Below are 24,283 nucleotides of genomic sequence, written 5' to 3'. Positions count from 1 at the left end.
AGACCCTCCCTTGACAAAATATATAGAAATATAAATAAACTAAATAAGGGCTCTCAAAAGAAGAAATACAGATCCTATAAACATCTAAAAATGTTCTGCCTCCTTAGCCATCAGGGAAATGCAAATTAAAACTACATTGAGATTCTGTCTTACTCCTATCAGAATGGCTATCATCAAGAAAAGAAATGACAATAAGTGCTGGTGAGGATGTGGAAAAAGAACCTTTCTACACTGTTGGTGGGAATGTAAACTAGTACAGCTATTGTGGAAATCAGTGTGGTGGTTCCTGAGATAGCTAAAAAGTATATTTACCAGATTACCCAGCTATACCACTCCTAGGCATATATCCTAAGGACTCTTCTTAGTACCTTAGAGATTCTTGCACAACCATGTTTATTGCTGCTCTACTCACAATAGCTAGGAAATGCAACCAGCCTAGATGTCCCTCAAGTAATGAATGAAGATGTTGTGAATAGAATTCTATTCAGCAGTAAAAAAAAAAAAAAAAAATTAAAAAATTTGCAGGGAAATGGATGGATCTGGGAAGGATTATGCTTAGTGAGGTAACCCAGGCCCAGAAAGCCAAGTGCCACATTTTCTCTCTCATATGTGGATCCTAGCTACCAGTGCCTTGCATGTGAGTTGAAGTAAAAATCGGTGGCAGAGGCCAGTAAGCTAGAAAGGGGCTATAAGGGCGAGAGGAGAAGGGAGCACTTACTGGGGGTGGAATGACCTAAGTAAGGTCAAGAGAACAGACTGAGTAAAAGAAGGGTGGGGGTAGGGTTAATCAAAAGTTAAGATGATGAGCTGGAGAAATATTTTAGCAGTTAAGGCATTTGCCTATGAAGCCTAAGGACCCAGGCTCAATTCCCTAGAACCCAAATAAGCCAGATCCATACAGTGGCTCATGTGTGTCTAGAGTTTGCTTGCAGTGATATCCCCCCGCCTCTCTCTCTCTCTAGCCACTGCAATAAAACTTCAGACATGTATGCCCCCTTGTGTCACCTTGTGCATCTGGCTTATGTGGGACCTGGAGAGTTGAACATGGGTCCTTAGACTTCACAGTCAAGTGCCTTAACTGTTAAGTCCTCTCTCTCTCATAAATACATGGAAAAAAAACATTTTTTAAAAATTAAGAAGTTATGGATAAGCCATGTGGAAACTTTTTTTTTTATAATGGCACACCCAGAAGCCATAGATTGTTATTAGGAAATTTTCAGTGCCAGGGTTGGGATACCTTTCAGTGAGTTGTTGGCCAGTGTTGCAGTCAGGTTCACATTGCTGGCAGAAGTCACCTGACCAAGAGTAGCTTGTGGGGGGAAAAGGTTTATTTTGGTTTATAGGCTCAAGGTTGGAAGCTCCAAGATGGTAGGGGGAAATGATGGCATGAGCAGAGAGTGGACATCACCTCCTGACCAACATCAGATGGACAATAGCAACAGGAGAGTGTGCCAAATACTGGCAAGGGGAAACTGGCTATAATACCAATAAGCCCACCCCCAACAATACACTGCCTCCAGGAGGTATTAATTCCAAAATTTCCATTAGTTGGGGAAACTAGTATTCAGAACACCTAAGTTTATGGGGGATACCTGAATCAAACCACCACAGCCAGGAAGGTCCCTGATACCCACAAAACATTACAGGCCATTGTCAAGGTTCTTGGTTTCCCACCAGAAACAGATGGTTAGATCCTATGCTGAAGACTCCACATGCTCATGCTGCAAGGTCACTGAGAAATCTTGCTGGAGCTGAGATGAAAACCTCCTCCCTGTGGACCAGCTGAGTGAAAGCTGGAAAAAGCTATACTGCATGCAGCCCTATGGGAGAGAGAATTCATCAGCAGTGATAAAGAACAGTGGACACTGCAAGCTTTAAGTTTGTCAGCTAGGCCAAATGATCCCATGGGTGCAATAGTGGCATGTCTGTTTTGGGGGAAACCAACTGCTCCATGGGATGGAATATGTACCTGGTACTAAAAGCCTGGTCAAAATCTTATAGCAGGGGAGGTAACGAGACCTAAGGATGTAATGCCTATTGTTGTCTGGCTAAAGGAATATATCATGCTCACCCAACAGCCCTGTAAACACTTTTCTTAATGTTTATAACCATATATTAATGCTACTCTCACTTTTGGTTACAGGAGCTTCTCTTTTTATATGGTAGAGACCACTGAAATGACTCAAAAGGCACCACAGTGCTGAGAAGAAGTGTCAGAGGAGGGTTCAGCCTGAAACATCTCTATCACACCTTTGAAGGCTCATGCTCTATTGCAGAAGGGCAGTGAACAGAATGTAAGCACAAAAGGATGGGTAGGACTGCTTACAATGTAATCTTCCAGACATAATTTGGCCTTAATACCCATAAGCTTGCAGTACTTAGTACAACCTACACAAGACCCTTGTAATAGGAGGAAAAGATTATGACACCAGGATAAAAAATAGACAAATTGAGAAGGGGAAGCAATATGATGGAGTAGGTTTATGAAGGGGTAGTGGGGGAAGGGATGGAATTATCATGGTTTATTGTCTATAATTATGGAAGTTATAAATTAAAAAGTTAAAAATAATTGCCAGACAAAATCAACTTAAAATTCAAAACTAGGAGCCGGGCGTGGTGGTGCACGCCTTTAATCCCAGAACTCAGGAGGCAGAGGTAGGAGGATTGCTGAGAGTTCAAGGCCACCCTGAGATTACATAATGAATTCCAGGTCAGCCTGAGCCAGAGTGAGACCCTACCTCAAAAAACCAAAAAAAAAAAAAAAAAAAAAAAATCAAAACTAGGGCTGGAAAGATGGCTCAACAGTTATGGCGCTTTCCTGAAAAGCCAAAGGACCCAGGCTCATTTCTCCAGTACCCATGTAAAGCCAGATGCACAAGGTGGCACATGTGTCTGGAGTTCGTTGGCAATGGCTAGAGGGCTTGGCACAGCCATTCTCTCTATCTGTACATCTCTCCCTCTCTCTCTCAAATGAATAAAAAAGATATTTTTTAAAAATTCAAAACTAGGTTGTGCTAAACATACTGCTTTATTTTTACAGCCCACGTCTTTCATGAGGATATGAATTGTTAAGAGGCAGTCTTGTTTTGCTTTTCAAAGACATTTTGTAGAGATTTTTCACTAATGTGAATCTGATTTTATCTACTCAATTCTGTATAGATTAAGTAAATATGTATGACAAATTTAAAAAAAATTTAAAACTAGGGCTGGAGAGATGGCTTAGCAGTTAAGCGCTTGCCTGTGAAGCAGAAGGACCCTGGTTTGAGGCTCGATGCCCCAGGACCCAAGTTAGCCAGATGCACAAGGGGCTGCACGCATCTGGAGTTCATTTGCAGAGGCTGGAGGCCCTGGCACACGCATTCTCTCTTTGTCTATCTCTGTCTCTCTGTGTGCTTGCAAATAAAATAAAATTTTAAAAAATTCAAAACTATTGGGAAAGATGGCTCAGCAGTTAAAGCTCTTGCCTACAGAATCTAAGAGCTGAGTAGATTCCCCAGTACCCACATGGATCCAGATCCAGAAAGTGGTACATGTGTCTGGAGTCCATTTGCAGTGGCTGGAGGCCCTGGAATGTTCATTCTATCTATCTGTCTCTCTTCTATCTCTCTCTGCTTGCAAATCAATAAATTTTTAAATTCAAAACTATATATCCATATCAGTCATCAACAACTAGAAAATAGAACCTAAGACATCATTTGCATCACTAGGCAACTGTAAGCTAGTTTATGGGGGCCAGGGGCGGAATGTGGCAGTTTGATTCAGGTGTCCCCCATAAACTTAGGTGTTCTGAATGTTAGGTTCCCAGCTGATGGAGATTGAGAGTTGAAGAGAAGATTTATTTACCTGGGCACTGAAGCTGAGATCACTCCCAAAGAAACTCCAGCCTCAAGCTCAACCTGCGTTTTTTAATAATTTTTTTTTGTTCATTTTTTAAAAAAATTTATTTGAGAGCGACAGACACAGAGAGAAAGACAGATACGGAGAGAGAGAGAGAGAGAGAGAGAGAGAGAGAGAGAGAGAGAGAGAGAGAGAAAATGGGTGCACCAGGGCCTCCAGCCACTGAAAACAAACTCCAGATGCATGCGTCCCCTTGTGCATCTGGCTAATGTGGGTCCTGGGGAATGGGGCCTTGAACCAGGGTCCTTAGGCTTCACAAGCAAGCACTTAACTGCTAAGCCATCTCTCCAGTCCTTTTGTTCATTTTTATGTATTTATTTGAGAGTGACAGAGACAGAGAAAGGCAGATAGAGAGAGAGAGAATGGGCACTCCAGGGCTTCCAGCCACTGCAAATGAACTCCAGATATGTGCGCCTCCTTGTGCATCTGTTAACATGGGTCCTGGGGAATCAAGCCTCAAACCAGGGTCCTTAGGCTTCACAGGCAAGTGCTTAACTGCTAAGCTATCTCTCCAGCCCTCAAGCTGCATTTTCATTTTATACTCTAATAGCAAGATGGATTCCATAGCAGCAGTGCAGATGCCATAGCAGCAAGGTGGAAGGCAAGCAAGGTCTTTACAGAAGCATATGTGGCAGTTAGCTATGCAGTTCCATGGCAGTCAGCTATGTGGTAAGGTTGCCAAGGGCAATTTCTTTTATGCCTTAATCATTTCCTCCTCTGACCACTCTGGGAGTAGGGTGGTCAAGGGTATTTTTGTCAAGGATATTTCCCTCCATTGAGCAAGGACAGGTTGGGCTCTGGCAACAATCAGTATTTACTATAATTTAGCACTTAGAAAGTGGTCTTTTCTACCTCATAACAAAGAGAAAGACAAACTAACAAGAAGGTATTAATGGGAATTTCAAAACATTCAGGATACTATGCAGAGATCAAAAATAAGAATTCCAGGCCTAGCATGGTGGCACATGCCTTTAATCCAAGCCAGTCTGAGACTACCTAGTGAATTCCAGGTCAGCCTGGGGTACAGCAAGACCCTAGCCTCAAAAAAATCTTCAGAGGCTGGAGAGACGGCTTAGTGGTTAAGGTGCTTGCTTGCAAAGCCAAAGGACCCAGGCTCAATTCCCCAGTACCCACATAAGCCAGATACACAAGGTGGCACATACATCTGGGGTTTGCAGTGGCTGGGGGCCCTGGCATGTCCATTCTCTCTCTCTCTCTCTTTCTCTCTCTCTCTCTCTTTCTCTCTCTCTCTCTCTGTATCTGCCTCTTGCTTTGTCTCTCCCTCAAATAAATAAATAAGTTTTTTTTGAAAAAGAAGAATTCAAGTTCACAGGCTGGAGTGATAGCTTAATAGTTAAGGCACTTATCTGCAAAGCCAAAGGATCAAGGTTCAATTCCTCAGGATCTATATAAGCCAGATGCACAAGGTAGCACATATATCTGGAGTTTGTTTGCATCAGCTGGAGGCCCTGGTGCACCCATTCTCTCTCTCTCTCCCTTCCTCTCCCTCTCTCAAATAAATAAATAAAAATTTAAAAATATTTTAGAAAAGAGTTCAGGATGTAGTAGGAGGAAAAGAATTTTACTCCAAAGGCATAGCAGGCATTTTCAACATAATCATAGAAGAAAAAGTTCCCCAAATAAGGAAATGGATGCCATGTAGATACAGAAAGCCTTTAGAACACCAAACAGACAAAACTAGTAAAAGAACCACTCCTTGTCAGATTAAAATTAAACTACTAAACACAGAGACCAAAGAAAATACATTGAAAGGAATAAGAAAGAAGCATCAAGTCACCTATAAAAGCAAGCCCATCAAGATAACTGTAGATTAGTCAACACAAACTTTAAAAGCCAGAATGGCTTGGAATGAAGTATTCCAAGTTCTGAAAGACAACAACTATCAACCAAGATTATTATGCCCAGCAAAACTATCCATCATAATTGACAAAGAAATAATGTCTTTCCATGACAAAAATAGGCTAAAGGAATATACAACCATAAGGCCACTCTACATAAAATACTTAAAGTGATCTATCACACTGAAGAGAAAGAAGCACATATGTGAGAAAGAAGGAAAAATAATCCATATTCAAATAACAATTAATACAAGAGAGGAAAGGAAAAATAGGAAGTACTACAAAGCAAGAAGAATAGCAAGAATAAATACACACCTTTCAATAGTAACTCTCTTTTTCACCAGATGCATGTGTCACTTAGTGCATCTTAGTCTGATTTTTCTCAAATATTTTATTTATTTGAGAAAGAGTGAGTGAAAGAGAGAATGGGCACCCCAGGACCTCTAGTCACTGCAAATGAACTCCAGACACATGCAGTACCTTGTACATCTGGCTTACATGGGTACTGTGGAATCAAACATGGGTCCTTAAGCTTCACGGGCAAGTGCCTTAACCACTCCAGCTCAATAATAATTTTTAATATCAATGGTCTCAATGCCCCAGCCAAAAAACATGGGCTTTTGGACTAAATTAAAAGACAAGATCTGGGGCTGGAGAGATGGCTTAGTGGTTAAGCGCTCGCCTGTGAAGCCTAAGGACCCCGGTTCGAGGCTTGGTTCCCCAGGTCCCACGTTAGCCAGATGCACAAGGGGGCACATGCATCTGGAGTTCATTTGCAGAGGCTGGAAGCCCTGGCATGCCCATTCTCTCTCTCTTCCTCTATCTGTCTTTCTCTCTGTGTCTGTCGCTCTCAAATAAATAAATAAATAAAAATTAAAAAAATAAAAATAAATAAAATAAATAAAAGGCAAGATCTTTCTGTGTGCTGCCTCCAAGAAACTCACCTCTCCATAAGAGAGGCATTATCTTAGGATTAAAGGGTGGAAAATGGTATTTCAAGCAAATGAGCCTAGGGAAAAAGCAAGTGTTGCTATCCTAATATCTGACAGGAGAGAATTAAAACCAACATTGATTAGGAAATAGAAAGAAGGTCACTTTATGTTGGTTAAAAGAACAATTCAACAGGAGGTCATTACAATTCTAAACATATATGCACCTAACATGGGTGCTCCCAATTTCATTAGAGAAGTGCTACTAGACTTAAAGTCACAGATAACACCAAACACAATTGTAGTGGGTGACATCAATACCCCACTCTCATCAATTAACAGGTTACCCTGGGGGGGGGGGGACAGAGAAGCATCTGAATGAATGACATCATAGAATAAGTGGACCTAACATATATACACAGAACATTCTATCCAAATGCAACAGAATACACATTTTTTTTTAAATTTTCTTTTCTTTTTATGTACGTGAGACAGAGAGAGGGAGAGAGAGAGAAAGAGAGAAAAAGAAAAAAAGAATGGGCACACCAGGGCCTCTAGCCACTGCAAACAAGCTCCAGATGCATGTGCCACCATGTGCATCTGGCTTACATGGGACCTTGAGAATCAAACCTGGGTCCTTAGGCTTCATAGGCATGCACCTTAACCACTAAGCCATCTCCCCAGCCCAGAATACACATTCTTTTCAGCAGCACATGGAACATTCTCTAAAATAGACAATATATTAGGACACAAAGCAAATCTTAACAAATACAGGAAAATTGAAATAATTCCTTGTATACTATCTGATTACAATGGGATTAAATCATGGTAACTAAACAAACAATAGATCATTGAAGAAATCAAGAAGGAATAAAAATATTCACACAATCAACTTATAATAAAAATACATCATACCAAAACCTATGGGACACAATGAAGGCAATCCTAAGAGAGAAATTTGTAGCTTTAAGTACCTATATTAGGAAATTAGACAGGTTGTAAGCAAACAACTTAATGTTTCATCTTAAGGTCTTAGAAAAGAAGAACAAGGCAAACCAAAAATCAGTAGATGGGAAGAAATAATAAAGATTAGGGCAGAAATTATGAAATAGAAACCAAAAAAGATTACAAAGAATCAAAAGAGTTGGCTCTTTGAAAGGATAAACAAGATTGATAAATCCTTAGCAAATCTGACCAAAAGAAAGAGAGAAGAGACACAAATTAATAAAATTAGAGATGAAAAGGCACCATTACAGCAGATACCAAAGAAATTCAAAAAGTCATGAGGACATAATTTTTTTTGAGGTAGGGTCTCACTCTAGCTCAGGCTGACCTGCAACTCACTGTGTAGTTTCAAGGTGGCCTTGAACTCAAGGCAATCCTCTTACCTCTGCCCCCGAGTGCTGGCATTAAAGGCATGTGCCACCACACCCCACACATGAGAACATATTTTAAGAACAAATATTCCACTAAGTTTGAAAAATCTGAAAGCAATAGATTATATCCTATATTTATATGACCTACCTAAATTAAATCAAGATAAGACATACCATCTAAACAGACTTTTAAACAAGCACCGAGATCAAAGTAGTTATAAAAAAAAATCTCCCAACTAAAAAATGTCCAGGCACAGGTGGGTTGACTGATGAATTCTACCAGACCTTCACAGAAGAACTAACACTAACACTAATGCTTCTCAAAGTTTTTCATAAAATAGAAAAGTAAGGAGTACTACGAAACTCCTTCTATGAAGTCAGCATTACCCTGATACCAAAACCAGACAAAGACAGAACAAAAATAGAAAATTACAGACCAATCTCTCTCATGAATATAGATGAAAAAATTCGCAACAAAATGTTGGCAAACAGAACACACATCAATAGCTCATTTACCATGACCAGCTAGGTTTTATCCCAGAGATGCAGGGATGGTTCAACATACGCAAATCAATAAATTGGACTGAATGACAAAAATCACATGATCATCTCAATAGATGCAGAAAAGACATTTGACGAAATCCAACATCCCTTCATGGTAAAAGTCCTACAGAAACGGAAAATATCTCAACATAATAAAGGCTATTTACAACAAACCTAGAGCCAACATTATATTAAGTGGGAAAAAAAAACTTGAAGCATCTCCACTAAAATCAGAAATAAGACAAGGATTCCACTGTCACCATTTTTATTTAATATAGTACTGGAAGTCTAGGCAAGAGACATAAATAAAAGAGATACAAATTGAAAATGAAGAGATCAAATTATTACTTGTTGTTAATTCGATTCTATATAAGGGACCATAAAGACTCTACCAGCAAACTGTTAGTGTTGATATACACTTGTAGCAATATAGCAGGATACAAAATTAAACAAGTAAGGCATGGAGGCGGACGCCTTTACTCCCAGCACTCAAAGGCAGAGGTATAAGGATTGCCATGAGTATGAGGCTACCCTGAGACTACATAGTGAATTCTAGGTGAGTCTGGACTACAGCAAAACCCTACCTTAAAAAAAGAAAAGAAAAGAAAAGAAAGAAAAAAAGAAAGAAAGCCTTCCTTTATACTAACAACAAACATGCCAAGGATGAAACCAGGGAAATACTCTCATTCACAATTGCCTCAAAAAAAAAAAAAACAAAAAAAACAAACTTTGAAATAAACCTAACCAAGGGAGTGAAGGTCTCTACAATGAAAATTTTAAAACATTCAAGAGAGGGCTGGAGGGATGCTTAGCAGTTAAGGCACTTGCCTGCAAAGCCAAAAGACCTAGGTTTGGTTCCCTAGGACCCACATAACCCAGATGCACAAGGTGGCACATGCTTCTGGAGTTCATCTGCAGCAGCTGAAGGCCCTGATGTGCCCATTTTCTCCCTCTCTGTCTCAAATAAATAAAATAAGTTAGAAAATTTTTTAAAAATTCAAGAGAGAAATTGCAGAAGTCACTAGGAAATGGAAAGACATCCCCTGTTCTTGAATGGGAAGAATCAATATTTGAAAATGTCAATCTTAACAAAAGCAATCTACACATTTAATACAATCTCCATCAAAATTCCAATGGCATTCTCCATGGAAATAGAAAAAAAAATCTTAAAATCCATTTAGAAGCACAAAACACCTCAAATAGCCAAAATAATTCTGAATAACAACAATAAGGTTGGTAGTATCACCTATATTACAGAGCCTTAGTAACAAAAACAGCATGGTACTTGCACAAAAACAGACACATAGATCCATGGAGCAGACTAGAGTATCCATATGTAAACCCAGGTAGCTACAGCCATCTGATGTTTGACAAAAAAAGCCAAAAATACTCATTGGAGAAAAGATAGCCTCTTTAACAAATGGTGCTGGGAAAACTGGATATCTATATGTAGAAGGATAAAAATGGATACTTATCTCTCTCCATGTACAAGAATCAAGTCCAAATGGATCAGAGACCTTAATATCAGAACTGAAACTCTAAAACTGCTACAGGAAAAAGTAGGGGAAACCCTTCAACATATTTGCCTAGGCAATGACTTTCTGAATACAATCCCTGTTGCTCAGGAAGTAAAACCACTAATCAAACAATGGGACCTCATGAAATTACCAAGCTTTTGTACAGAAAAGGGTACAGTGAATAGAGCAAAGAGGAAACCTACAGAATTGGAGAAAATCTTTGCCATGTATACATCTGACATTAGATTAATATCCAGGATATATAAAGAACTCAAAAAACTAAATGATAAGAATTCAAATCACCCAATTAAAAAATGAGCTATACAGTAAGCACTTCTCTTAATATTCATACCCTTATATTAATGCTACTCTCTCTTTGGGTAAAGAAGCTTCTCTTGGTTTTATATAAGCAACGTGGCACGTGAGGATGACTAAAGCAGGACTAGGTCTTTCACAGGAGCTCAGGCTGGCCTCAATCTCACGGAAATCCTCCCGCCTCAGCCTGGCAAGTTCCAGTATTCTAGAAAGTATTATGAGGGAGCTTGAGGACTTCATGCTTTGGACATGGAATTAGAGTTTGCCACTTCTGAGAGGATGCTGGGAATCTGCCGAGGGAGGCGGAAATTCCTGGCTGCCTCTGACTCTGCTCTGCATCCCAGCCATCACCTGGATCTACTTGTTTGCTGGGAGCTTCGAAGGGGCAGGTATCCAGCTCTTACTGAGCTGTCAGCATATGAAATATGGTGACTTTAAAACTAGTTGACTGTGTTGCCCTGTGACAATTTCTGATCAGTGAGAAACGGACCCTTGCCATGGCCAGAGAGGTTGTGGGTGTTACTTGAAAGCAAACGTCTTCAGAGCATGCCAAGTGCAGGCCATTTGGAGCCAGTGCATGGGCACGTGGGGGACGTGAATTCCTCAGCTGATGCAGCTGCTCCCTTGTCCCGTCACTCTTAAAGCCCCAGTTCACCACGCATTCCCTTGGTATTGCAGCAAACCCCCCCCCCAGAAATGAATGTGTGCCTGACAGTCGTCTCCATGAATTTCAACAGAAAGCAAAGGGGTCCTGACATCTGACCATGTTACAGAGTTGGGATGAGAGCCAGAGTTTTTAAGTTAAAGCACATGATCCGTGAGACAGGCTCGATGGAGTGTATTTGGAGGGGCTGCCCAGAAGTGACTGCCTGTCTGCCTGCTCAGCTTCATACAGGCTGCCTTCATCACTCAGCCCAGAGATTGTGCCAGAAGGTTTGGAAACTGCAGAAGGTCCCAGTGAACAATTTCTGAGGCTTCAGTATCCCTTGGGGGCTGGTCTGTGTGGCAGCTTTGATGGCAGCAAAGCCCATTTTAGTCATCCTGCTAATGGTACAAATGAATCACTTCTTAGGGATATTATGGGGTATATGAATACAAGATGCTAAATGCAAAATAAAACAGAAAGTATAATATAAAAAAAAAAGAAGCTTCTCTTTTCAGATGGCAGTGACTTTGGGACTACTCAGAAGGTATCATTGTGCTGAAAAGAAGTGACTGGAGTATCGAGTGACATCTCCATCACACCTTCCAAGGCTCAGGGTCTAATGCGGAAGAGGTGGTGGAAAGAATGTAAGAGTCAAAGGAAGGGTAGGACTCCTTACAACGTGCTCCCTCCAGACATAAAATGGCCTGCATATCCATGACCTCATAGTGCCTAACACTACCTACACAAGACAATCATAAGAGGAGGAAAAGATCATGACATCAAAATAAAAGAGAGACTGATTGAGATGGGGAGGGGATATGAAGGAGAATGGAATTTCAAAGGGGAAAGTGGGGGGAGGGAGGGTATTACCATGGGATATTTTTATAATCATGGAAGATGTTAATAAAAATTGAGAAAAAAAAGGGGGCTATGGAACTAAATAGAAAGTTCTCAAAAGAAGAAATACAGATGGCATATAGATATCTAAAAAGTATTTTACATTCCTAGCCATCAGGGAAATGGAGACTGAAACTACACTGAGATTCCATCTCACTCCTGTCAGAATGGCTATTAAGAAAACAGCCATGGAAGATGGTGGCATAGGTACCATGCCAAAGCAGCCTAGGGGGAAAAAGCAAAAAGAAAAAAAAAATCTCAGCAAAATACACACTTTTATTTAAAAGTGAGGTGTATAGGAAACTGAAACCACAGTGGAGAAGTAGGAGAGATCCAGAGCATCCAGAGCCCACATAGGCTGGCAGAAGCAGCTCTGACAGGTCCGCCGACCGTGTCAATGGCTGCAGCGCAACAGAAAGCTGCCAGGCTCGGCTTGAGCTGCAGGAAAAGCCAGGTGAGGGGAGTTACCACTCAACTGGAACTTTCTGCAAACTCAAGAAATGTGAGGGGAGAGCGACAGTGAACAACGGAGAAGCAGATCACAAGGTAGAAGAACACATGGAACAACTAGAACAGCATCAGCAGCCTCCCCTACCCCAACCCCAATGCTCAGCTCCAGCAAACAGAGCAGTGGTCCAGGGACCCTGCCATGCCTACTTGAACCAACAGCAGGACCTGTTGCAGTCCGGTTCACATTGCTGGTAGAAATCACCCAACCAAGAGCAGCTTCTGGGAAAAAGAGATTTATTTTGGCTTACAGGCTCGAGGGGAAGCTCCATGATGGCAGGGAAAAACGATGGCATGAGCAGAAGGTGGACATCACCCCCTGGCCAACATAAGATGGACCACAGCAACAGGAGGGTGTGCCAAACACTGGCAAGGGGAAACTGGCTTTAATACCCATAAGCCAGCCCCCAACGATACACTCCCTCCAGGAGGCATTAATTCCCAAATCTCCATCAGCTGGGAACCTAGCATTCAGAACACCTAAGTTTATGGGGGACACCTGAATCAAACCACCACAGGACCCAAGAAGGAGCAAAGGTAACTAGATTTACACCTGGTCAGAAGCTGACTTGGAACCCTCAACAGATCAGAAACCTTAACCTCCTTTTTGTCAGGATTAAGGGTGTGGGTGGGGTACCAAACACCCTAAAGGACAATTAGAGGATATGGTTGTCATAATACCTACTCTTGGATAAATATTCTGAGCTGTTTTTTACTTGAAAGTTTACATTGTTTAGTTAAATTTTAGAATCTGCCTGTATTTTGTTCTACTCAGCCTACTTGAATACTCTCATAGCAGGCAAACCCAACACCTAGGGTCACTTTTGTAGATACTCTGAGAGTCTGGAGAGCCACACCTAACACCTTAAGCTCCTACCTTGAAGTTATATAACATCACATCAATTGATACAGCTAAGAACACCCAGCTAACTAGAAAGTCCAATCATTAAATAATCCAGGAAGCATAAATATATACATTATAACACAAGAAACACCAAAAATCAAGACAATATAAATCCACCAAAAAGTATTACTGCACCAGAAATGACCTCCAGTGAGAACGAGTTATAGGAAATGCCTGAGAAGATTTCAAAAGAATGATTATAAATATGTTCAAAGAAATCAAAGGAATGAAAGATGAAATCAAAGGAACCAAAGAAAACACAGGACACCAATTTAATGAAATAAAGAGGTCAATACTAGACATAAATAAGGGAATAGAAATAATAAAGAAAAAACAATCAGAATTGCTAGCAATGAAGGACACAGTTAATGAAATAAAAAACTCTGTAGAAAATCTCACCAGTAGAATGGATGAAGGAGAGTACAGAATATCTAAACTAGAAGAACAGGTGGCAGATCTAATACAGCCCAAAAAAGAGAAAGACAAACTAATAGAAAAGTATGAGTGGGAATTTCAATATATTCTAGACACCATGAAAAGATCAAACATAAGAATTCAGGGCATAGCAGAAAGAGAAGAATTTCACTCCAAATGCATAGTAGGCATCAACAAAATCATAGAAGAAAACTTCCCCCATATTGGGAAGGAGGTGCCAATGCAGATACAGGAATCTTTTAGAACACCAGCCAGACAAAACCTGGAAAGAACCTCTCCTTGCCATATTATAATCAAACTACCAAACACACAAACCAAAAGAAAAATATTGAAAGCAGTCAGACAGAAAAATCAAGTTACCTACAAAGGCAAGCTTAATAGGATTACAGCAGATTACTCAACACAAACCTTAAAAGCCAGAAGGGCATGAAGTGATGTATTCCAAATCCTGAAATATAACAACTATCAACAAAGATTACTTTATCCTGCAAAACTATCCATTCAAATAGATGCAGAAATAATGACATTCCATGGAAAAAGCATGCTAAAGAAGTATTTGAAGACAAAACCAGCACTACAGAACATACTTGAAAGAACCCTCCATGCTGAAGAAAAAGAAAAGCTCACATATAAGGAACCTGGAAAAAACAAACAATACTCAAATACTAGTTAACACAAGAGAGCAAAGGTAAAACTGGAAGAACTACAAAAAAAAAAATGGCAAAAATGAATACACACCTTTCAATATTATCTTGTAATATCAGCGGCCTCAATGCCCCAACCAAAAGGCATACGTTCACAGACTGGGTTAAAAAGCAGGATCCTTCAATTTGTTACCTCCAAGAAACCCACCTTTCTACAAAGGATGGACACTATCTAAGGGTGAAAGTTTGGAAAACGGTGTTTCAAGCAAATGGACCTAAAAAAACAGGCAGGGGTTGCTATCCTAATATCTGACAAGGTAGACTTCAGTCCAACATTAGTTAAGAAACATAAGGAAAGGTCACTTTATATTGATTAAAGACACCCTCCAACAGGGGGATATAATCCTAAACATATATGCACCTAATATGGGGGGGCCCAAATTCGTCAAACAAATGCTATTAGAACTAAGGTCACAGATAACACCAAACACAGTGGTAGTGGTTGACTTCAACACCCCACTCTCATCAATTGACAGGTCATCCCGGGAAAAAAAAAATAAACAGAGAGGCATCTGGACTAAATGAGGTCATAGAAGGAATGGACCTAGCAGATATATACAGGACATTTCATCCAAATGCTGCAGAATATACATTCTTTTCAGCAGCACATGGAACATTCTCTAAAATAGACCATATATTAGGACACAAAGCAAATCTTAACAAATTCAGAAAAATTGAAATAATTCCTTGCATTCTATCTGACCACAATGGAATTAAACTACAAATCAATAGCAAGAAAGGCTATACAGCATACACAAAATCATGGAAATTAAACAACACACTACTAAATGATGAATGGGTTAATGAAGAAATCAAGAAGGAAATCAAAAAATTTATAGAGTCAAATGATAATGAGAACACAACATACCAAAATCTCTGGGACACAATGAAGGCAGTCCTAAAGGTAAATTTATAGCTTTAAAGTGCCTATATTAAGAAATTAGAAAGGTCGCAAGATCTAATGCTTCACCTTAAAGCCTGGAAAAAAGAAGAACAAGGCAAACCAAAAACCAGTAGACAGGAAGAAATAATAAAGATTAGGGCAGAAATTAATGAAACAGAAACAACAACAACAAAAAAAACAATCCAAAGAATCAATGAAACAAAGAGTTGGTTCTTTGAAAGGATAAACAAGATTGATAAACCCTTAGCAAATCTGACCAAAAGAAAGAGAGAAGAGACACAAATTAATAAAATAAGAGAGGAAAAAGGTAACATCACAACAGATGCCAGAGAAATTCAAAAAATCATAGGGACATATTATAAAAGCATATAATCCACAAAGTATGAAAATCTGAAAGAAATGGATGATTTCCTTGATTTTTATGACCTACCTAAATTACAGCAAGATGAGATTCATCACTTAAATAGACCTATAACAAGCATGGAGATCCAGGTAGTTATCAAAAATCTCCCAACTAAAAAAAGCCCAGGCCCAGATGGATTCTCTGCTGAATTTTACCAGACCTTCAGGGAAGAACTAACACCATTGCTTCTTAAGCTTTTCCATACAATAGAAAAAGAAGAATCCTACCAAATTCCTTCTATGAAGCCAGCATCACCCTGATACCAAAACCAGGCAAAGATAGAACAAAAAAAGAAAATTACAGACAAATCTCCCTCATGAACATAGATGCAAAAATTCTCAACAAAATATTGGCAAACAGAATACAAGAATGTATCAGAAAGATCATTCACCCTAACCAAGTGGGCTTTATCCCAGAGATACAAGGATGCTTCAACATATATAAATCGATAAATGTAATACATTATATAAATGGACTAAGGGACAAAAATCATATGATCATCTCATTAGACACAGAGAAAGTGTTTAACAAAATCCAACATCCCTTCATGATAAAAGTCCTACAGAGACTGGGAATAGAAGGAACATATCTCAATATAATAAAGGCTGTTTATGACAAGCCTACAGCCAACATATTACTAAATGGGGAAAAACTGGAAGCTTTTCCACTAAAATCAGGAACAAGACAAGGGTGTCCACTGTTACCACTTTTATAAAACATAGTACTGGAAGTCTTAGCCATAGCAATAAGGCAAGAGATGCACATAAAAGGGATACAAATTGGGAAGGAAGAAATCAAGTTATCATTATTTACAGATGACATAATTCTATATATAAAGGACCCTAAAGACTCTACCAGCAAACTGTTAGAGCTGATAAACACCTACGCCCATGTAGCAGCATACAAAATAAATACACAGAAATCAGTAGCCTTCATATATGCTAACAACAAACATACATGGGATGAAATCAGAGAATCAATCCCATTCACAATTGCATCAAAGAATATAAAAGTACCTTGGAATAAACCTAACCAAGGAAGTAAAGGATCTCTACAGTGAAAACTACAAAATATTCAAAGGAGAAATTGCAGAAGAGACTAGGAAATGGAAAAACATCCCTTGTTCATGGGTTAGAAGAATCAATATTGTGAAAATGACAATCTTACCAAAAGCAATCTACACATTTAATGCAATCCCCATCAAAATTCCAAAGGCTTTCTTCATGGAAATAGAAAAAACAATCCAAAAATTCATCTGGAATCACAAAAAATCTCGAATATCTAAAATAATACTGAGCAGCAAAAATAAGTCAGGAGGTATCACCATACCTGATTTTAACCTATACTACAGAGCCATAGTAACAAAAACAGCATGGTACTGGCACAAAAGCAGATATGTAGACAATGGAACAGAATAGAGGACCCAGATATAAGTCCAGGCAACTATAGCCACCTGATATTCGATAAAAATGCCAAAATTATTCATTGGAGAAAAGACAGCCTCTTCAGCAAATGGTGCTAGGGAAACTGGATATGTATTTGTAGAAGCATGAAAATAGATTCTTCTCTCTCTCCATGCACAAGAACTAAATCCAAGTGAACTAAAAACCTTAAATCAGACCTGAAACTCTGAAATTGCTAGAAGAAAAAGTAGGGAAAACCCTTCAACATATTGGCCTTGGGAAAGACTTTCTGAATATAACCCCAATTGCTCAGGCAATAAAACAACAGATTAACCACTGGGACCTCATGAATTTACAACGATTCTGTACTGTAAAGGACACTGTGAATAAAGTAACGAGGTAACCTACAGAATGGGAAAAAAATCTTTGCCAGCTATATATCTGATAGAGGATTAATATCTAGGATATACAAAGAACTCAAAAAGTTAAATAATAAGAAGTCAAACAAGCCAATTAAAAAGTGGGCTATGGAAATAAGTAGAGAGTTCTCAAAAGAAGGAATACAGATGGCATATAAGCATCTAAAAAAATGTTCTACGTCGCTAGTCATCAGGGAAATGCAGATTAACACTACATTGAGATTCCATCTCACTCCTGTCAGATTGGCTACCATCATGAAAACAAATGATCATATGCTGGCGGGGATGTGGAAAAAGAGGAACCCTTCTACAGCGTTGGTGGGAATGCAATCTGGTCCAGTCATTGAGGAAATCAGTGTGGAGGTTCCTAAAACAGCTAAAAATTGATCTACCATATGACCCAGCTATATCACTCCTAGGCATATATCCTAAGGACTCATGCCATTTCCTTAGAAGTACACGCTCAACCATGTTTATTGCCACTCAATTCATTACAGCTGGGAAATGGAACCAGCCTAGATGTCCCTCAACAGATGAATGAATAATGAAGATGTGGCACATTTATACAATGGAGTTCTACTCAGCGGTAAAGAAAAATGAAGTTATGAAATTTGCAGGAAAATAGATGGATCTGGAAAGGATTACACTAAGTGAGGTAATCCAGGCCCAGAAAGCCAAGCGTCACATGTTCTCCCTCATATGTTGATCCTAGCTACAGATGACTGGGCTTCTGTGTGAGAAGGAAAAAACTCAGTAGCAGAGGCCAGTAAGCTAGAAAAGAGATAGAAAGGGAAGAGAAAGGAAGGGAGAGGGCTACTTAATGGGATGGTATTGTATATATGTAAATAGAAGAATAGATTAATGGGGGTGAGAAGGCCCAAAATGAGGTGTGGGGAAGAGATTGAGTAAAAGAAAGGTGGAGGGACAGCTAATCAAAATCTAAGAGGATATAAATAAAACATATGTAATCCTACATTTTTGGACAATGACACACTCAGGAGCTGTAGATTGTTGCTAGAAAAATTTCAGTGCCAGGGATGGGATATCTTCCAGTGAGGAGTTGGCCAAAGAGATCCCTGATGCCCCCAAAACATTACAGGCCATTGCCAAGGCCCTTGGTTTCCCACCAGGAATAGATGGTAAGACCCTATTGCTGAAGACTCCACATACTTGGGCTGCAAGGCCACTGAGAAATCCTGCTGGAACTGAGCTGATAACCTCCTCCATGTAGACCAGCTTCACACCCATATATTATTGCTACTCTCACTTTTGGTTGAGAATCTTCTCTTTTCAGATGGCAGTGACCTTGGGACGACTCAGAAGGTATCATGGTGATAGAATGAAATGACTGCAGTGCTCAGTACTGCAATATCTGTATCACACCTTCCAAGGCTCAGGGTCTAATGCAGAAGAGGTGGCAGAAAGAATGTAAGAGCCAAAGGAAGGGCAGGACTCCATACAACATGCTCCCTCCAGATACAGAATGGCCTGGATATCCATGACTTCACAGTGCCTGACACTACCTGCACAAGACCATCATAAGAGGTTGAAAAGATCAAGACATCAAAAGTAAAAGAGAGACTGATTGCGATGGGGAGGGGATATGATGCATAGTGGAGTTTCAAAGGGGTAAGTGCAGGGGAGGGAGGGTATTACCATGGGGTATTTTTTTTTAATCATGGATGTTGTAAAAAAAAAAAAAAAAAAAAACACTGTAAGAGCCAAAAAGAAGAAAGAAAGAAAAGTGCTTACAGGCAGTTTGGTGGGCATAGTTTATGCATTTAGCCAGACAACAGCAGGCATTACTCCTCTAGAATTCATGTCCTCCTCCATAGGATTTAAAAAAAAAATAAAACATTTAAAATCATTTTTTCGACACTACCCACGTAGGGGCCCATATGGCATTGTCTCGATTCCTGATGTAACTTAAAGGAGAAGCTAACACAATGTCTGGAGCCCTCGATATCCTGCAAATGAAGGAGGAGGATGTCCTCAAATTCCTTGCAGCAGGAACCCATGTAGGTGGCACCAACCTTGATTTCCAGATGGAGCAGTACATCTACAAGAGGAAGAGTGACGGCATCTACACCATCACCCTGAAGAGGACCTGGCAAAAGCTGCTGCTGGCAGCTCATGCCATCGTTGCCATCGAGAACCCTCCTGACGTCAGTGTGATATCCTCCAGGAACATGGGCCAGCGCGCTGTGCTGAAGTTCGCTGCTGCCACTGGAGCCACGTCCATGGCTGGTGCTTCACCCCTGGGACCTTCATGAACCATATCCAGGCAGCCTTCTGGGAGCCTCCTCTTCTGGTGGTGACTGACCCCGGGGCTGACCACCAGCCTCTCACAGATGTGTCCTACGTCAACCTGCCTACCATTGCTCTGTGTAACACAGACTCTCCTCTGTGCTATGTGGACATTGCCATCCCCTGTAACAACAAGGGTGCTCACTCCATGGGTCTCATGTGGTGGATGCTAGCCCGGGAAGTCTTGTGCATATGTGGCACCATCTCCCGGGAGCATCCCTGGGAGGTCATGCCTGACCTGTACTTCTACAGAGACCCTGAGGAGATTGAGGAGGAGCAGGCCGCTGGCTCCTGAGTTCACTGCTGCCCAGCCTGAGGTGGCAGACTGGTCTGAAGGTGTGCAGGTGCCCTCTGTGCCAACCCAGAGGTTCCCAACAGAAGACTGGAGTGCTCAGCTGGCCACTAAGGACTGGTCTGCAGCTCCCACTGCTCAGGCCACTGAGTGGGTGGGGACATCCCCTGAATGGTCCTGAGCTGTCTGCAGACTCAGGAAAGGTGGACATAAACAGTTTTTAACAATAAAAAAAAATTATTTTTTCATTTTTGAGAGAGGGAAGAGGCAGATTGAGAGAGATAATGAACACATCAGGGCCTTCAAGCCACTGCAAACAAACTCCAGATACATGTACTACATTGTGCATCTGGCTTTAAATGAGTACTGGGGAATCGAACCTGGTTCCTTTGTAGGCAAATACCTTAACCACTAACCCATCTCTCCAGCCCCTCCATAGGCTTTTGACTAGGTTTTCAGTACCAGGCATGTATTCCCTCCCATGGAGTGGGTATCCAGTTCAATTAAAGAGCAGTTGGTTTCCCCCATAACAGACATGCCATTATTACACTAGTTGGCACAATTGGTCTGATTGACCAGACTTAAGGCTTGCAATGTCCACTGCTGTTTAACACCATTGATGACTACTGTCTTCCATAGGGTTCCATGCAGCATAGCTTTTTCCAGCTTTCTATCAGCTGGTCCACAGGGAGGAGGTTTTCAGCTCAGCTCCAGCTTGATTTTTCAGGGATCTTGCAGCACCACAAGCATGTGGAGTCTTCAGCAAGGTCTTTCCATCTAGTTCTGATGAGGAACAAGAGCCTTGGCAATGCCTGTAATGTTTTGGGGGCATCAGGGACCTACCTGGCCAACAGTTCATTGGAAGGTATACCATCCCTGGCACTGAAATTTTTCTAGTAACAAATTCTTAGAATAGCCTTAAAATCACAGAAATCCTCCTACTTATGCCTTCCAAGTTCTGGGATAAAAGGTGTGTACCAGCACACATGACTGTTTTCTTTTTTTTTTTTTTTCTGTTTGCCATTTGTTGTTTTTTCTTTTTCTCAATTTTTATTAACATTTTCATGATTATAAAAATGTCCCATGGTGGGCTGGATAGATGGCTTAGCAGTTAAGCACTTGCCTGTGAAGCCTAAGGACCCCGGTTCGAAGCTCGGTTCCCCAGGTCCCACGTTAGCCAGATGCACAAGGGGGTGCACGCATCTGGAGTTCTTTTGCAGAGGCTGGAAGCCCTGGCGCGCCCATTCTCTCTCTCCCTCTATCTGTCTTTCTCTCTGTGTCTGTCACTCTCAAATAAATATTAAAAAAATATATATCCCATGGTAATACACTCCCCCCTAGAACTTTCTACTTTGAAATTCCATTCGCCATCATATCCCCTCCTCATCTCAATCAGTCTATCTTTTATTTTGATGTCATGATCTTTTCCTCCTCTTATGATCATCTTCTGTAGGTAGTGTCAGGCATGGTGAGGTCATGGATATGAAGGCCATTATGTGTCTGGAGGAGCATGTTGTAAGGAGTCCTACCCTTCCTTTGGCTCTTACATTCTTTCTGCCACCTCTTCTGCATTAGACCCTGAGCCTTGGAAGGTGTGACTGAGATGTTACTCAGTACTCCAGTCACTTCTTTCCAGTACTATGATACCTTCTGAGTCATCTCAAGGACACTGCCATCTGACAAGAGAAGATTCTCTATCCAAAGTGAGAGTAGGGTTAATATAAGGGTATGAATACTAAGAGAAGTGCTTACTGGGCAGTGTGATAAGCATAGTATATACACTTATCCAGACATCAGCAGATGTTACACCACTAGGGCTCATAACTATCCCTGTTTTAAGTTTTCAGTATCAGGGATGTATTCCCCCCCCCCATGGAGCAGGCCTCCAGTCCAATTGGAGGGCAGTTGGTTTCCACCATGACAGATGTGCCACTATTGCATCTGTTGGTTCATTTGGCCTGGCTGGCCAATTATAAGGCTTTCAGTGTCCACTGTTGAGTATCTTCACTAGTGGTATCTCTCCCATTGAACTACATGTAGAATGGCTTCTTCCAGCTTTCTGTCAGCTGGTCTACATGGAGGAGGTTATCAGCTCAGTTCCAGCAGGATTTCTCAGTGGCCTTGCAGCCCAAGTATGTGGAGTCTTCAGCAATAGGGTCTTACCATCTATTCCTGGTGGGAAACCAAGGGCCTTGGCAATGGCCTGTAATGTTTTGGGGGCATCAGGGATCTCCTTGGCCAACTCCTCACTGGAAGATATCCCATCCCTGGCACTGAAATTTTTCTAGCAACAATCTACAGCTCCTGAGTGTGTCATTGTCCAAAAATGTAGGATTACATATGATTTATTTATATCCTCTTAGATTTTGATTAGCTGTCCCTCCACCTTTCTTTTACTCAATCTCTTCCCCACACCTCATTTTGGGCCTTCTCACCCCCATTAATCTATTCTTCTATTTACATATATACAATACCATCCCATTAAGTAACCCTCTCCCTTCCTTTCTCTTCCCTTTCTATCTCTTTTCTAGCTTACTGGCCTCTGCTACTGAGTTTTTTCCTTCTCACACAGAAGCCCAGTCATCTGTAGCTAGGATCAACATATGAGGGAGAACATGTGACGCTTGGCTTTCTGGGCCTGGATTACCTCACTTAGTATAATCCTTTCCAGATCCATCCATTTTCCTGCAAATTTCATAACTTCATTTTTCTTTACCGCTAAGTAGAACTCCATTGTATAAATGTGCCACATCTTCATTATCCATTCATCTGTTGAGGGACATCTAGGCTGGTTCCATTTCCCAGCTGTAATGAATTGAATGGCAATAAACATGGTTGAGCGTGTACTTCTAAGGAAATGGCATGAGTCCTTAGGATATATGCCTAGGAGTGATATAACTGGGTCATACGGTAGATCAATTTTTAGCTGTCTTAGGAAACTCCACACTGATTTCCTCCAACGGTGTAGAAGGGTTCCTCTTTTTCCACATCCCCGCCAGCATATGATCATTTGTTTTCATGATGGTAGCCAATCTGACAGGAGTGAGAAGGAATCTCAATGTAGTTTTAATCTGCATTTCCCTGATGACTAGGGATGTAGAACATTTTTTCAGATGCTTATGTGCCATCCGTATTTCTTCTTTTGAGAACTCTCTATTTAGTTCCATAGCCCATTTTTTAATTGGCTTGTTTGATTTCTTATTACTTAATTTTTTGAGTTCTTTGTATATCCTAGATATTAATCCTCTATCAGGTGTATAGCTGGCAAAGATTTTTTCCCATTCAGTAGGTTGCTTCTTTGCCTTATTTACAGTGTCCTTTGCTGTACAAAATCTTTGTAATTTCATGAGGTCCCAGCAGTCAATTTGTGGCTTTATTGCATGAACAATTGGTGTTATATTCAGAAAGTCTTTGCCAAGACCAATACGTTGGAGGGTTTCCCCTGCTTTTTCTTCTAGCAGTTTGAGAGTTTCAGGTCTGATGTTAAGGTCTTTAATCCGTTTGGATTTAATTCTTGTGTATGAAGAGAGAGAAGAATCTATTTTCATCTTTCTACAGATAAATATCCAGTTTTCCCAGCACAATTTGCTGAAGAGGCTGTCTTTTCTCCAATGAGTATTTTTGGCATTTTTATCGAATATCAGGTGGCTACCTGGACTTGTATCTGAGTCCTCTATTCTGTTCCATTGATCTACATGTCTACTTTGGAAGCACTTTTCTTTTTTTTTTTTTTTTGGTTTTTCGAGGTAGGGTCTCACTCTGGTCCAGGCTGACCTGGAATTAACTCTGTCATCTCAGGGTGACCTTGAACTCATGGCAATCCTCCTACCTCTGCCTCCCGAGTGCTGGGATTAAAGGCGTGTGCCACCACGCCCGGCTCTGGAAGCACTTTTCTTAATGTTTATACCCATATATATTTTTTAATTTTAATTTTTTCTTTCTTTGTTTTGAGGTAGGTTCTCACTCTAGCTCAGGCTGACCTGGAATTCACTCTCAGGGTGTTCTCAGAGTGGCCTCAAGCTTACG

The 24,283-nt window shown here is 40.6% G+C and overlaps 1 protein-coding gene and 1 pseudogene across 3 annotated transcripts in view; one reads left to right on the top strand and one right to left on the bottom strand.

Moving 5' to 3' along the window:
- Lrcol1 (leucine rich colipase like 1) overlaps positions 1–24,283 on the bottom strand; it is a 71,220-nt gene that overhangs the window by 27,553 nt on the left and 19,384 nt on the right. The gene's annotated exons all lie outside the window — the stretch shown is intronic.
- Positions 19,605–20,438, top strand: LOC123462815 (annotated as a pseudogene).

Source organism: Jaculus jaculus, chromosome 8, assembly GCF_020740685.1.
Source record: "Jaculus jaculus isolate mJacJac1 chromosome 8, mJacJac1.mat.Y.cur, whole genome shotgun sequence".
In the NCBI taxonomy this organism is placed as follows: Eukaryota; Metazoa; Chordata; class Mammalia; order Rodentia; family Dipodidae; genus Jaculus; species Jaculus jaculus.
This window is presented reverse-complemented; position numbering and strand designations above follow the sequence as displayed.